Source organism: Hylaeus volcanicus, chromosome 5 (assembly GCF_026283585.1).
Source record: "Hylaeus volcanicus isolate JK05 chromosome 5, UHH_iyHylVolc1.0_haploid, whole genome shotgun sequence".
Taxonomy (NCBI): Eukaryota; Metazoa; Arthropoda; class Insecta; order Hymenoptera; family Colletidae; genus Hylaeus; species Hylaeus volcanicus.
In genome coordinates this window covers 15,945,172-15,960,183 of record NC_071980.1, presented here as the reverse complement: position 1 = coordinate 15,960,183, position 15,012 = coordinate 15,945,172, and the positions used below count along the sequence as shown (strand labels likewise).

At 32.9% G+C, this 15,012-nt stretch overlaps 1 long non-coding RNA gene across 1 annotated transcript; it reads left to right on the top strand.

Moving 5' to 3' along the window:
• The first annotated feature begins 10,785 nt into the window (after window positions 1-10,785).
• On the top strand, window positions 10,786-13,507 carry LOC128876840 (uncharacterized). Its single transcript, XR_008457136.1, has 3 exons — window positions 10,786-10,957; window positions 12,174-12,292; window positions 12,373-13,507. It is a non-coding gene; the product is annotated as an uncharacterized LOC128876840 (long non-coding RNA).
• The last annotated feature ends 1,505 nt before the right edge of the window (window positions 13,508-15,012 follow it).

The window sequence follows — 15,012 nt, the reverse complement described above, 5'->3', positions numbered from 1 at the left end:
TGCCACTTGGACGGAAAACAAGAGCGCGGACCACAGAAATATAAAAGTCAAGGAGCGCATGATGAATCGACCAAGGACTGCATTTCACCCTAATAGCCGATCAGATAAGGACTCCTTGTTCTGCGATCCTGAAGAGATCGTATCGCGTTCGCACCCTGGGATGTGTCCTATGATGTCATTATAGGGCCGAACGATTCGGTAAACGTGCTGTTTGAAAGAGTGGTCGACACTAAAGTGTTTGGGACGGGAACGTAGAATGGGACGCATCTTAATTGACGACTGAACGCTCCACAGAGATCTGGGAATATTTTCTGCAGTATAACTTGATTATTTGCGATAAACTATACAAAAAGAAATTAATCAACGACGTCATTAAAAAACATATGCTCGCAATTATTACAAGTTGCATATAAGCTGTGTGTCTAATTCTATTCTGACAATGAGTCTAATTCTATTTCTAGCTTCTATAATAATTCTACTATATACAATAATACATTTGGAAAACGTACAATTATACTACAGAAAAAGAAAGAAATACCGTAGACAAAATTAAGAGCCCATTTACTTCGAGTATATGGAACAAAATTTCATTTTAAAAGGGCATATTATTTTATATGAAAAAAGATATCCACAGAAACAATTGCATTGGAATATTTTCCGACACATTATGTAGGGTATTATTTAGTAGATAAGGAAAAAAAATTATCAGAAAAAAGATGAATACAGCCAAATAGATTTGGCGATAAAAGTAAATTCATTTAAAACAATAAGAATAAAACAAAATTACAAGAAGCAAGGCTTATTGATAATGATGATTATGAAATAAACGAAGTTGAAAAGACTAAGATTTCATTTAACTTCTTCTTTGTTATAAAAGATAGAATATAAGTTTATGTAACTTTTTTACGTATACCTTAAACCCTTTTAAGATTCATTTAAAATATTTAATAAAATGTTGACAAGTAATGAATATATATCGAAAAAACTAAAGAAATAGAAGTGGTAGGCCCGGGAAAGAAAAATCCGACTGCAAATACTATTAAACATTTTGTTAAATATCTTCTCAAACTTTAAATTTGTATAAACTGTGTACTATTTTTATATGAATTAAAACATACTTAGTAAACTATTATATAATCAAAATATGCCTCCTTGTATGTATACTCCTAATATACGGACGTTCTATTATCCGCACAACGTGCTTTCTCATGTCGAAGCATTTGACTCATTTGAATAGAATAATTTTTGGAAAAAAAAATATAACCGACTTCGAAAAACATTAAAATTTCACTAAAAAGTATGAAATAATTTCTATTTAAACTGCATTATTACTCACCAGCTCTTGATGAATTTTGTTCAATTATTAAATATTATCTATTATATATGATATAATATCTATTTTATATATATAACAAATATTATCACCGTATATGTATAAAATGTACCTCCTCTACATGATATTTATATCTATTATTGCAGATTAAATGAATATACATTACCTAATATTTAAGACGTTTACATAATTTGCGCCTGCAAGTGCTATACGTAAAATGTAACTTGTTTATTAATAGAAACTAGAAAGCATGAGGAATGTATCGTTTTAAAGGGAATATTTAATGGCCAAGTTATACAACGGATGGAATTAGCATTAAGATGTATATAGTTTTTAAACGCAAACAAGGTAATCTCCAAAGAAAAGTCAGTGTTAACAATGACTCACTGAACACGTCACAGTTTTCACCGTGAGGCTAGACGTAACAATATCCTCAAACTCTCCCAATATGACCCAGCAATGCAACAGCGAAAACATGGAGTCGTAAAAGGAGCATTGAAAGAACGTAGTACATATTCAATCGTACGATTACGGAATCGTACTCTTGCTCGCGTTGAGCATATATGTACATATTGCAGATGGTGAGTAATGGAGTTTAAGTGAAGAAAATAAAATTCTACAATGGCCACATTTAACAAAAAACAGCTAGCCAGATGTTGAACTAGTCTAATGATTAATAACAGTTGAAAATAATAGCACTTTACCTGATAATAAATGAAACAAATGTTCTCCGTATTTTGATTACTTCCTAGGTTCTTCTAGATACACTTAAATTAGCGTATTTACATATACATATAAATGTATAACGAACTCATATCCTTATTAGGAGGTAGAGTGCTATAACTTCTAAGCATTATTTCTTTTTAAATTAGTTTAACGTTTGGACAACTTTTTTGTGGTAACAGATACCTTTCAGTAAAACAGTTTGAAGCTACGAATGTCAACATGACACAAGGCCATTTTTTGATATTGTATGAGTTATTTCGCATAGATCTATCCGTTAAGCAACTCCTCTTATTATTTTATTTTCAAGGAGTTAACAACTAAAACCAATTTTAGTAAATATTTTCGATAAGATCAAAAGTGTTTGCAGTATCCTGAAGTTCCGCCGAAAATTAATGATATTTCCACCGAGATAACTAGCTTTCACGCAGGTCAGTTAGTTATACGAGACGAAATCTGACAGAACCTTGGTCATCTGGTCCAATTCCGTCACCTGCCCGCCCCTAGAACGAACCCCCGATGGGCACGCGTCCTTTCGCTGAAAAAGAAATCGCTCGGCAATCTGACCATATGCCGTGTTCCAGGAAAAACGATCTGTGGTATTCTTATCGACACGAATTGACGAGGTACCTCGTCCTTCAGCGTTGTTTCTCGACATTTACAGCTTCTGCCTATCGTGCTCCATCGAACTCGAGATTTTCCGACAGAGTATCTTTATTCTTAAAAGAGTACATATGGTAACCGTACACGTATAATACCGACAGTTTTGTTACTGTAATAAAAGTTATTTAGCAACTAATTGTAAGCAATAGCGGATGTTTCAATAAATTAAAGGATAATTATTGATCATTGATTATTGAAGATCGATGTCCTTTTTATTCGATAATGTATTATCTATTTTTATTAATCACTATTTGTCATCTTTCAAGAAGCATCATAATTTCACATTCATAAAACTTCTGAATTTCATCGATCAAAAACTGAATCAAATGCGATTTTACATTATCATTATTATTGAAATGTTTATCGGACAAGTAATTTTGTAGTAGCCAGAATTAATAGAAACCTGATAGTGTAAAATGAGTAGTATAATATAGTGAAACACATACCAATCAAGCTCTAAAATTTTTTGCCGAATCACCAAAGATGTGCGTAGGATTGCATCGTGATTTAATTGATAGCTTTATGATAGACGTTCAAATATCACTAAAGACTACAAGATATCCAAATTTCGTCAAAATCTGAGATGTTACTCCAAAAATTGTCCGAGTTGGCATGGAATGACCCTTATGCATCAATAAAACCAAACTAATAATGATGAAATAAACAAAAATAAAAAACTATGTATTCATTCAGCCTTCAACTGTAACTTTGAATTTTTTTAAGCAAAAATATAATGTGGATGTAGGTGAACAGCGTCTATGATCCCGGCAGACTGACTAATCTGAAATAAAAAAAAAAAATTGCATGTTAATCTGTAGATGGATGGCCATCGCCGAAACTAGGATTTTTTTAAAATCTTGAAAATTCAATTTTTTATATGCTTTTAAACATTAAGACCCAAAATTTCATGATCTTTTACGACAACTTATTTATGAAAAAAGATATATAAGAATATTTTTCAAGAATTCTAGTTCGAGCGATAGCCATCCATCTACTGATTAACATGCAATTTGTTTTTTTTTTATTTCAGATTCGTGGATTCGTGTGGACGCTCGTGATCCACATTATATTTTTGCTTAAAAAAATTCAAAGTTACAGTTAAAGGCTGAATAAATATATAATAAAAATTTAGAAGCTCTGTTTTTTCATTTCGCTATAAAAAGTTCCGAAAAAACCTTATAAAAAAACGACCGTCACACGGGATGATTCCCTTGAATATTTTCGCGAGCCAACGAGCAGAGACCTCGATACAATCACTGCATAACGCCTCATGTGCCCTCCCCCTCAACCACTGAGGTATAATGATAATCATCTCAATGACGTTTGACAACAATTCAGTAAACAAGGATGTAAGAGAAAGGACAGATATTGGGCCACAGCATACGGACAGCGAAATGTTTCATTTAAGGCGCTAATAATAGACCAAACGCAATGAAACGTCCGGTCAGAAGATCGCTTAGGTTCCGAGGGGGACCCCCATGCGCGTTCGTTTCTGGAAAACGGAAAGTTGCCACGCGCCCAGGCAGGATCAGCTGTCCTAGATCCAAGACAGATGTTGCTCGCGCCGCTGCATACGCGATTCGTTGCACCAGGGATTCGCGCCCTGGCTGGATCTTTTCAAACGTCGATTTTTCTTGCCCCGCGCGCAGGTGAACATCTTAAACGCGTCTCCACGAGCAGGTTCGAACGTGCAAGAGGGACGCGGAAAATCGATATCAACTTTAGGGAACACAAAATCCTCGGGGATGTGAAAATAAGATTTCGAGAAAGTACACGGTGGTTATTGTCCCCATCGATGGTTCTAGTTCTCGTTCCCTAATCTCCACCGTCCATTTACTTTCGAAATTCTGTACCTCTGAACTTCGCCGACTTGAACGTTTTCACCAGACTTATTAACCTTTTATTTCCATTAATTTTGTTTGTTCGCAAAAGCTAATAACAACTATTATTAATGTAACTCTGAAATAGATGTGGTTTCTTCTGATTAGGATACACGAGTTACATCAATTATTTAATTGTTTAATTTTTGAAACCTTGACTAAGCAATTTGAATGTAAGGTGTAATATCTGTTAATATCGAGGACGTGCTGGCATCTGTTTAATAGTGATATATAGACTGCGGACCTTTATGCATTTACAAGAAATTTGAATGTCCAAGAAATTACAAAATGCAAACAATATGCAAGAATATAAAAACGATCGAAAGTAAAGTTCATGTCATAATATTTGGAGAATAAAATAAATTCCTATTTAGTTTCAATTTTTGTAGGCACGCTCGCGAAGATTTTATTTCGCATAAAGATCCGCAGTCTAGTGATATATCCGGCATGAAACCCAATGTGGTTTTAATTGAAAAAGTTTCGTACCAACTTGTAAATCCTGGTCGTCATTTGGAAAGTGCTTCTTATTCGATTTATCTTTTAGTGTCAGGAAAAGGTGGTAGATATGAAGGATGCGGCAAATTAAACAGCAAAATATGTTCCGAAGTTCGTTTTTCATGGCTACCAGTACTAAAATTATTTACAAACGTAAAAATGTTGAAGAATGACGATCCGCGGAAGAAATAAATTCGAAGATAAAAAGTATTAGTTGTCATGTGGCCTAGTATCGATAAATTGTTTTATTGCATAGTGTTCTAAATAGAATTGGCCAATAATTGAAAAACAAAAAACAAAGAAAGGGTTAATAGATATCAATTGATATTGTGCTGAAAAATAATCCTTTTCTAGACAATGTGAAGCTTTTTGAAGTAACTTTCCTTAATGAAACAAAAATAGTATTCGATACTTTCATAATTCTAATACAAATCATAGACAGACATATTTTGAAGTATGCAAAATTTCAGGTCAATGAATACTACTACTTCTCGACATTTCCTCAACATTGGATCAAAAAAATCGTTCCAAGAAAAACGGGAAAATTCCAAGAAAATTTCATGTAACTTTTTACCTGCACAGCATTCTCTCCGAAAAGCTGTGTTAAATGTTACGGCTGTAATTATAGGATCTCAGAGTTCTATAAAATGTATTCAATAAGAAAGGCGATTTTCTATCTGACTAAAAGAAAACCTGAAGTTAGTAATAAATGTGGTATGGGTTCACTAAATGAACATCGAGATCGGATTAGTGGTTCATAACTGTCGCTTAAACGGCGACCAGAACCGTGGCGGCGATAGAATCGGATGGTCCGACGTGATCTCCGAGTGACGTGGATCCGGGAAGACGGTACATTCGAAAAAATTACTGCAGCAGGTCCCCGGTTTCGAGCACACAAAGAACAAGTACATACTGGGCTTTGCGTCCCTAACCGAACGAGCGGACTTAAGGAGAGCCAGTGATTCTTTGAGATTTCGGTACAATGGAGGGGCCTTACGCGCCGCGACGGCTATTCATAGCTGGAGAAAAAGGAAAGAAAATAAGAGGAAAAACTCCAGCCACGCTATTCCCATTCACGATCAACGGAATATCCGTCGTTTCGAGGGCAGTGGTTCTCCAGATCCTCGGACAGGATTCGTTTACAGTGAACGACTGATTCCTCGACGAACGTGAGAAACCCTGGTCAAAGGATTAAGGGACACTCGACTGTCTGCTTGTAACGCGCATAAGTGGATTTTTCGAAATTACTCGTGTGGACAGAGATCATTAGGTCGACAATAACCGACGAAAAGTAGCCCAGTCGATTAAACTTTAGAATTTCAGCATGTTTAGGATTTACCGACGACAGAAAATTGTAGGATATTGTTTAACCCTTCGGCTGCAATGTTAGTATTACAAACGTGGCTGGAATCTGAGTCGCCTTTGTATACTATAAGTTTCTAAAAGTTCATTATTCACAGTTTTAAAGAATCCAACAAAGATTACTGCATAAAGTTACTCTGTACAATTTTTTAATAAAGTAAAATAAAGATTTGACAAAGTTTGTATAGGTATTTTATTCGGCAACCTAAATTGGAGATAGAAAAATAATTTTTGTTAAACGTTTCGGTTCCGAGTACACTTCGGTAAATAGTTGTAAGTAGGTACATAGCATTTACGATTTCGAATATATTTTTGTATCTTTTTTTGTTTTTCTATTCCATATATTTCATTAATCGTTTACATCCATATGTTTTTCCTTATAAACAGGAATAGATTCTAAAGAAATCTTTGGATTTTTGATAATTTATATAACCGACTTCGAAAAAGGAGGAAGTTACTCGATTCGACATGTATATTAGATATAGTATTTGAAACGTTGCTCATCTTGAGAAACCTGCACCTGTTCCACGAAGATATCCGTTTCCTCTATGAATGGACGAGGTTCGCAAAGGACGACCTCAAACTGCGCTCTAAAGACAGTTTAAGGACCTTCCGAAAGATAACACTGCCAGGACCCCGCGAAGAAGTCCATTCGTCACGGATACTTTCAGTCTGCTTGAATGGTCAACCTTCTATGAATCATTTCATTCTTCGTGTACTTGTATTCTCGAGGATAGTTCGACTTCTGGAGACAACGAAGATAGAGTGGAAGGTGTTTCTGTGCGAGCCAACGATACTCAACTAAACAAAGTAACTGTCATCCAGCTTCTAGCCTTTCGATTTTCTATATCTCAGAAATGGAAATTCAAAAATGTTGGAGAATCTTTCGATTCCTGGTGATCAAAAAATTGATTTCTACCAATTTCACTAACAAAAAATATAATTAGCGTCGGTCTTTTTAAAAATTTTAATAACGAAGCATTAAATTCTGGAAAATCCTTATATAAGTAGAAACATTATCGAAGTTAGCGTAGTATGTGTTTCTGTAAGGTCTAACGAAAATGAACTCACATAATACATATTTCAGGAGCTAATTGTAAGTAGACAAGAGGTACATGCCATAATATTACAAATTTAGAGGAAAATGAGTTTTAGAAGAAATAATTGCAAGAATTGCTTGATGATAACGATAAGCCAAAAATCGATGTACAGTAAAGTCTCCATAAATGCACAAGCTCGGGACTGAAATTGTGTTTATCGTGGACTTCGTATATTCTCTGATGTTTGCCGACGAGCTTCGAACGTAGAGAAGGACAAGGAATAAAGAAGAGAACGGAACGAAAACACCAGGATTATGTCGACGAGACAATATAATACGACCGAGAATACGATCTTTTTTTAGTTAGTGTTCTACGATATATGATACATAATAAGTTGTTGCAAGTAAATATATTGCGAATTACGTCGTGTTTGGTCTGGTTTTAGTTCTCTTTTTTATTCGCTGTCCTTCTATACGCTATCCTTCTATTCTAAGGGGTATACCTCCCTGTGGTGTGGATGGTCTCTGTGCATTTATGGTAGAGAAATTTGTACATTTATGGAGACTTTACTGTAGATGTAACATGTGCCCAATTTCCATTAAACTTCTTGATTGTAAATTTAAACAAAGCATTCCAGAACTTAGAATATAAATACATTCAGTTGCGATGTTTTAGAAATTGTTCAAGGGATATCAATTTCTTGGTAAACTCTAAATTCAACGTTAAATTCATTGGCAACGTTAAAGCTAGGACAAGATATATTTCTGTAAAGAACAATGAAATGAAGCAAAATAATAATGATCCTGCAATGATCCTTCTCAGAACATCTATAATGAAAATAACATTTTCGTTTAACATTTACATTGCTACTACGAAAACGTACGAACCTAGCAAAATTTGACTCAGTAGGGCTGGTGTTGAAATTAAAGAGAACATCCTTACGAGATTTCCTAAAATATATTTAAATAGAATTATTGTTTACAAGCAATGCGTCTTCTACGAATTGAGATAAGGATAATTCTTTTGCTGAGAAGAATTTCTTAAAAATCCTCCAATTCCTAACGACAATACCGATACCAAACAAGTTTCTATAGGGTTAACTGAAAACGAGTTAAGCAATATAATTATCATTCAATTCTTCCAGGAGCTGAAATAAGGAATTCCTTTCTCTTCAGTGTTAAAGCTGTAGAAGAAATAATCTCTATTGAATTAACTAGAAAAATACACAGTATACCTGTCAACTAGCTATGGTTTTTCTGAAAAAGTGGGTAGTGGAACGTTACATTCTGGAAAGTTCTTCGATCGTTGAATGTTCAATGTTAAGATAGAAAAGGCGATAGGCTGTCGACTGCCAATTAAGCGATAAAAGTAAGTCTAATATTGTCCATTTAGTTTGTATATTCCAAAGATTGTCACGTACATGTCAGATACGTCGCTATGTGAGTCGTAGAAAAAAAGGACGTGTAAAAAAATAAACGGTGGAAGCTCTGAAAACAGTTGGACGAAGACTGGCCAGGACAAAAGGATTCACGAGCCAGGTACGCAATGCAGAACAATGGGCCTGCGGGATCTTGAAGAACCCAGAGCTACAGTTTGTTGGCGGGTTACTCAGGTACTTTGTCTACAACCTGATAATCTTAGTTGTTAATAACCTTGTAAACAAGCTCAGGACAACAAAACTAAGAGCCACGCTAGAAACGAATCTCCGTTGAAGGAAAAAACGCAGACGTTTCTCAATATTTGCGAAAACGAAGTCATTTATTGTTTTATACGTGTTACGTTTCCTTCAATAATATTTACAAGCAATAGTGTTTCGTTGCTCTGTTTCGAATTTTCGTTAAAACTAACAACACTTGTGTCATTTTTTTTATTATATTCTATAAAGATATATTTACTCCATGGATAAAAAAATAATGTAAATTATAAGAATTTACTATTTGCGTATGCGATCCGGAACAGTTATAATATAACAAATCAAAATACGCAGGTTTGAAATTGTTTCTGTCTTTTCAAGATCACGTATTATTTAATAAATTGAATGCATTATACAATGTGAAATAAAAAAATAAACACAGTTTTGTACTCGAGAATACGCACAAATTATTTAGTTTTAAATCTTTATTGACCCACTTTTCAAGCTACTTTTTTTAAATTGTACTATGTATGTATTATGTTGTTGTTATCATAAGGAATACAACTTTTAAAATTTTTAATTAGTAATTTATTCCTTTCTTCGAAACTTGGACATTGTTAAAAATATATTTTCGCGCAAGTATTCAGAAAAAAGAATTAATAAAGGAAATTAACTCAATTTTATTTATGCTTGAAGAATGAATAAAAATTCTGACGATTGTCTAACGTGTGTTTCGTTTAATTATATATATTGGAATATCTAACATATTGGATTCAATTTTCTGTATTTTTAAAATCATAAAAATTCTTGGTAATTATTCGTCTATTAATATTATAATTTTAAGAAAAATGATACATAAGTTGCTGCTGAATTGTTAAAAAATGTGTGGCTAATAGAAAAGTTTCTTTTAATTTTAAAAATATTTTCATTCTCTATTATTTAATTTCAGCTTAAAAGCTTTTAAATGAACATGAATAATTTTACTGCTTTTTCTATATCTTTATGTTCAAACTTGAATAATTTAAGGATACTTTTGACTTTGTTAAATCAGTTAAAAAACATAATAGTATAATACTTAAAATGTAATGAAATGAATGAAAATGTTTACAAAATAAAATTGTAAGGTTGAAATATCATTAATTTGTCATCACTTATCTAAATAGTAGTACATACCGAGATGTGCATCAAAACAGAATTACCCATTATAATATAACCAAATTACATTACATATTGATAAAACAGTAGAAACATTGCCAGACTTCATATAATTTGCCTAAATTTTTTAATTAATAGATATGTTAACCTTTAATTTTCTCGAAACAAAAGAAAATGGACTTACACCACTTTCAAAATAAACGGTCCATATATCAAATGAATGATTCTTCAAAATCGATATTTATTTTCATATACATTGCAAACAAAAATATTTGATTAATTTGATGCTGAAGCATTGTAAACGCAGTCATCGTTGGAAAATTCGATAATTTCTTCGTACAAACAGAGCCCCGCAATGACGCATCGCAGGGAATGCACCAGGCGCAACGGTATGCAGATAAGCAATAGGTAGAATAACAAATCCATAACACGTCATGGAGATAAGGCGACCTGGTGACTTGTCGACACATTTCGGAACGAAACCAACAAACACTAGTTCGACCTCTTCCATCATGCATCAGTTGATAAAGCTCAGTCGTTCAAAAGAGTGTATACAACCATCGCGATAAATAAGGATCGATAAATATCTAAAACTAATAATCCAAGATAAGGGTCCAAGAAAGAGATGGGCAAGATACTTATCTGGATAAAAACTTCAAATAATGAATAAAAGGTAAACAGCTCTTTAACATTCATAATTAAATAGAAAAACTTAATTTGTCCCTGTTTGCTACTGAAAATAAATACAATTTAATACACAAATTTTCTGAAAGTAATATTTATTGAACCCTTTGATGTACATATGTATGTACGAATCCATCTAGAAATAATCATTTACTTACATAAGCTATATTTATTTCATAGTACGCAAGAAGACAATACAAGTTAGGATCAAATTTAATTACGTAACAAAAGCGGAAATAAAAGACGAAAATTCATGGATAGTTTCATCATTCAATTTTCAAAAAACTTCATTACGAAATACATTCTTACTTTTTAATTTACCTATAGTTTGCTTCCTTCATTTGTTTAATAGTAATTACAGTAGAATTATAAAACAAAATTCTACTTTTATATTTAAATACAAATTATGTTATGTTAAATGTTATATTATAATGAATGATACGTATCTGTCAAACACTTGTATTTGGCAGTTGTATTTCGGTTGTACAAACCGATGTTTTGCCCCTCGTACAGAGACGTAACCTCAAAACAAAATTATCCATAAACTATGAAAGGTAATAAGAACTACTACGGCAATGTCAAATTTTATCAAAGTGAAAATTAATAATATCGGAATAAAAAATTATACAAATTATACGTCGATCGTTCAAAAATATAAACGAAAACTTTTGTTTGTCTTGAAAAATAATGTGAATCGTATACATAACCTCTTAAAATTATTTTAAACTTAATATTTGCAAACTTATCAGTAATAATCCAAATATTTCACTAACAATAAGTATTTTGACATTCGTACCTACTGTTTTGTTAAGAATTTGTTTCTACATAAAACTGTGTATATACGATATTCCTCTATCAAATACTGTCTTTATAGCTTTTGATTGAAATCTGTTTTTTCAATTGAAGTAGAAATTAATTACAATTACTTTTTAATTCAATGTTTCAATTGAAATAAAAATTTATTACAATTACTTTTTATTTCAATTTTTCAATTGATTGGTCAAAATTCGGGAAAGAATCCCTAACGTAATCAGCTTAAGAACCCGGTTGTTCCTTCAATTGTGAAATGCATGTTATTGGCCCATAAAGAGAGTCCTGTTTTTGCGAAAGATTAACGCTGATGTCATCCGTTCTGTCTGCGAATCGACGAATGACTAAACGACCCCATTCATATCGGTAGTACCTGCACGATTGTTCCCAATTAGGTAGGAAGAGCTCGGAGCGCTTTGAGGCAGGGCCAAAAACGCAGGTGTTGGCCATTGTTACCTTGCCAATTTCCCGCTGCTTAAGCCGTTGGCCAAAAACGGAACCCTTCATTTTCGAGGTAAACGACTGGTGTCACAGAACCTTGCATGACAACGTCCTCCGAAATGGTCTTCTACATTCAATTGCAATCTCTTTAAGGGTGTGCGAAACAAGGTATCACGCGAAAGTCACAGTAACCCTCAACAACCCTCTACAGCCTCAACAGTTGACGGAAGAACGTCCTGGCGACGGAAAACGGTAAATAGTTGAGCATTGTCGCGAATAAAGAAGGCGACAAAGGTCGTTTCGTGCAATTCATCGTCTCTCTGACAATGAGTCATAACGAAGATCTGCCAGTGACACGGTCATCAAACATGCACTGGCGGCGAGTAAAGTCAATATTGATGCGCTTGTAAAACTACCGATAGTCAGTTTAGATTAAGATAAAGAGGGCTCTGTGAATCACGTGAGCGTTCCAACTCGTGTTTAGGTTCACGTGTTTGAGCCTGCTTCAACTCGCTTGGTGAACTGATTTTAACAATAAAGAGTAATTCACTCCTGACGTTTAAAAACTGTTTTTTTTTCATTTGCATTAATTTGAACATACATATTCAAAATGCATTTCGAGTTTATTGAATTGAAATTGGCTAAATTTAGCAAAGTTATGAGACTTCAAAGGTAACAAGGAGGACGCAAATTTATTTTTTCAGTATTCGCATTTGAATTTATAACTATAACGTTGTTTTTCTAAAAATTACTTTTTCGTAGTAGGTATCGCTAAAAAGATCAATGGTAATGAATAAAGAATCCAAAATAATTTACAGTCTGCGATATAACTATAATGGCCATAGTATCGTTCATTTAGTTTATAGCATTGAAAGAAAAAGTTTAAATACTATCTTTAATGATTTTAAAGCTGTAACATTTCATGACCAATATAAGAAAATACAACCAAAAACAAAACCTGTAAATTACATTTCTGTCTGTTACTACCCCAAAAGTAAAAATAGTATGTCGAAATTTATTGTTTGAACGAAATTGTTTCCTAAAGAGGATACTACATTAGAATAGTTGTTTTTATTCTTGTGTGCTTTATTATATGCGAAATATCAACAAGAATAAAGTAGCCGAGACTGCCCGTTCTCCTAATATGTTTCGCATAATACCTTTTTTAGAAACAAATCACATGTACAGTGTTGGACGCGTAAAATTCTAATTTCATAGATGCATTATTTTTTCAAAGAAAAATAGTATTCCTTGGAAGAAATAATATTATGTCTCTGGTATTTGTTTCATCGCTTTATCTTTTCTTTCCTCCTTTTTATGTCCATTTTCTTTGTCCTGCTTTCGTTTTTGTCTGTAACTTTAATGGCATATAATACAGAAGACAGAAAAAGGAATGAAGGAAAGACGATGCTGTATCATTGTTCGACCGATTGACGGGATGCGTTTAATCTACTGACTTCAAATTCTAATTAAGGACTATCTTCTTCAATAAAGACATTTTTTGAAAATATCTTGAGAACTAATAATTTTTTTGGCACGGTACACTAATCATTTTTTACGTAGAAAGAACAGAAGAATCGATCTGTGTAAATAAAAATATGCATTTCTAATTAAAGAAATGATGCAATTCTTAATTGCACATGCACTGCTGCATCTAAAAAAAATTTCAAGGGCTACAGATATAGTGCTCTTCGAACTATTTATCTTTCTCCTTTGGCATTTTAACGTAAATGCAATAATAACGGAGTTATGACTTGAAACAATTTCGTGGACCACCCTGTATACCATAAAGAACCTTGTATTATAGGTCGATGAAGTTGTTTAAACAAATGCTATCACATTATGTATACAAATATATAAAGTTCTATTGAAAAGAATTAATTCGTTCGTTAAATCTCTCCCACCACTTCACTTACAACAAAATTATTCAGACTGTATAATTTGTCCACGTGCATCAAATAACTTTTGTAAAAACATTTTTTGATAGCTTCGTCCCCAGATATTTAACCATTCCGATTTAAACGAAACATCCTGTATTCGTATTTGTATATTCGTTTCGTAATATTTTTTTAATTATTGTTACTCAATTGTTCCATTAGCAATATTTTAAATTTCGACTTACGAAAAAGAAATTTGAGGTTACTTTTTAAACTTTAGACTCTTCAATATATACTTAAGTCCATCGTAAGAATTTGTTGTAATTTGATCATATTTTGTTGGCAGAGACTTAAAAAATAAAGTCACAATATATCAAGAAAAAATACTATGAGATGTTTGCTCAAACTTTCGTTGTCTCCTTTATTTGATTCTACCGTGGCTATTTTATAAACATGTTACTAAATTTTATTAATCTTCATTCTTCATTATTCATTCCTTGACTTGAGAGATTTTAAGTATGACGATTTATTTAATCACATTCGCTTACGTTTTATTCAACAAATGAGTTTGATTGACTTTGACTTCTATTACAATAAATTCTTGCAAGTCATTTTTTTCTTCACAAACTATGGTTTTCTTTCTTCTTTTTTGATCGCATACCAATGGAACGGTTCACGATGCACCATGTACATTGACGTGTTAATTATGTAAATTTAATTTAAAATAAATATTTACATATTTATTCTTTCTTTACAATTCATATTTCGATGGTTATCACTATATCTTATTTATTTATTGCTAACTCACTTCTAAGTAACTCAACATTGCACATATTTTACGCTTTATTTTGCATGTTGAATACAAGAACAAAATTGGAATTTCAATTATTTATTCTCTATGTCATATAGAATACTC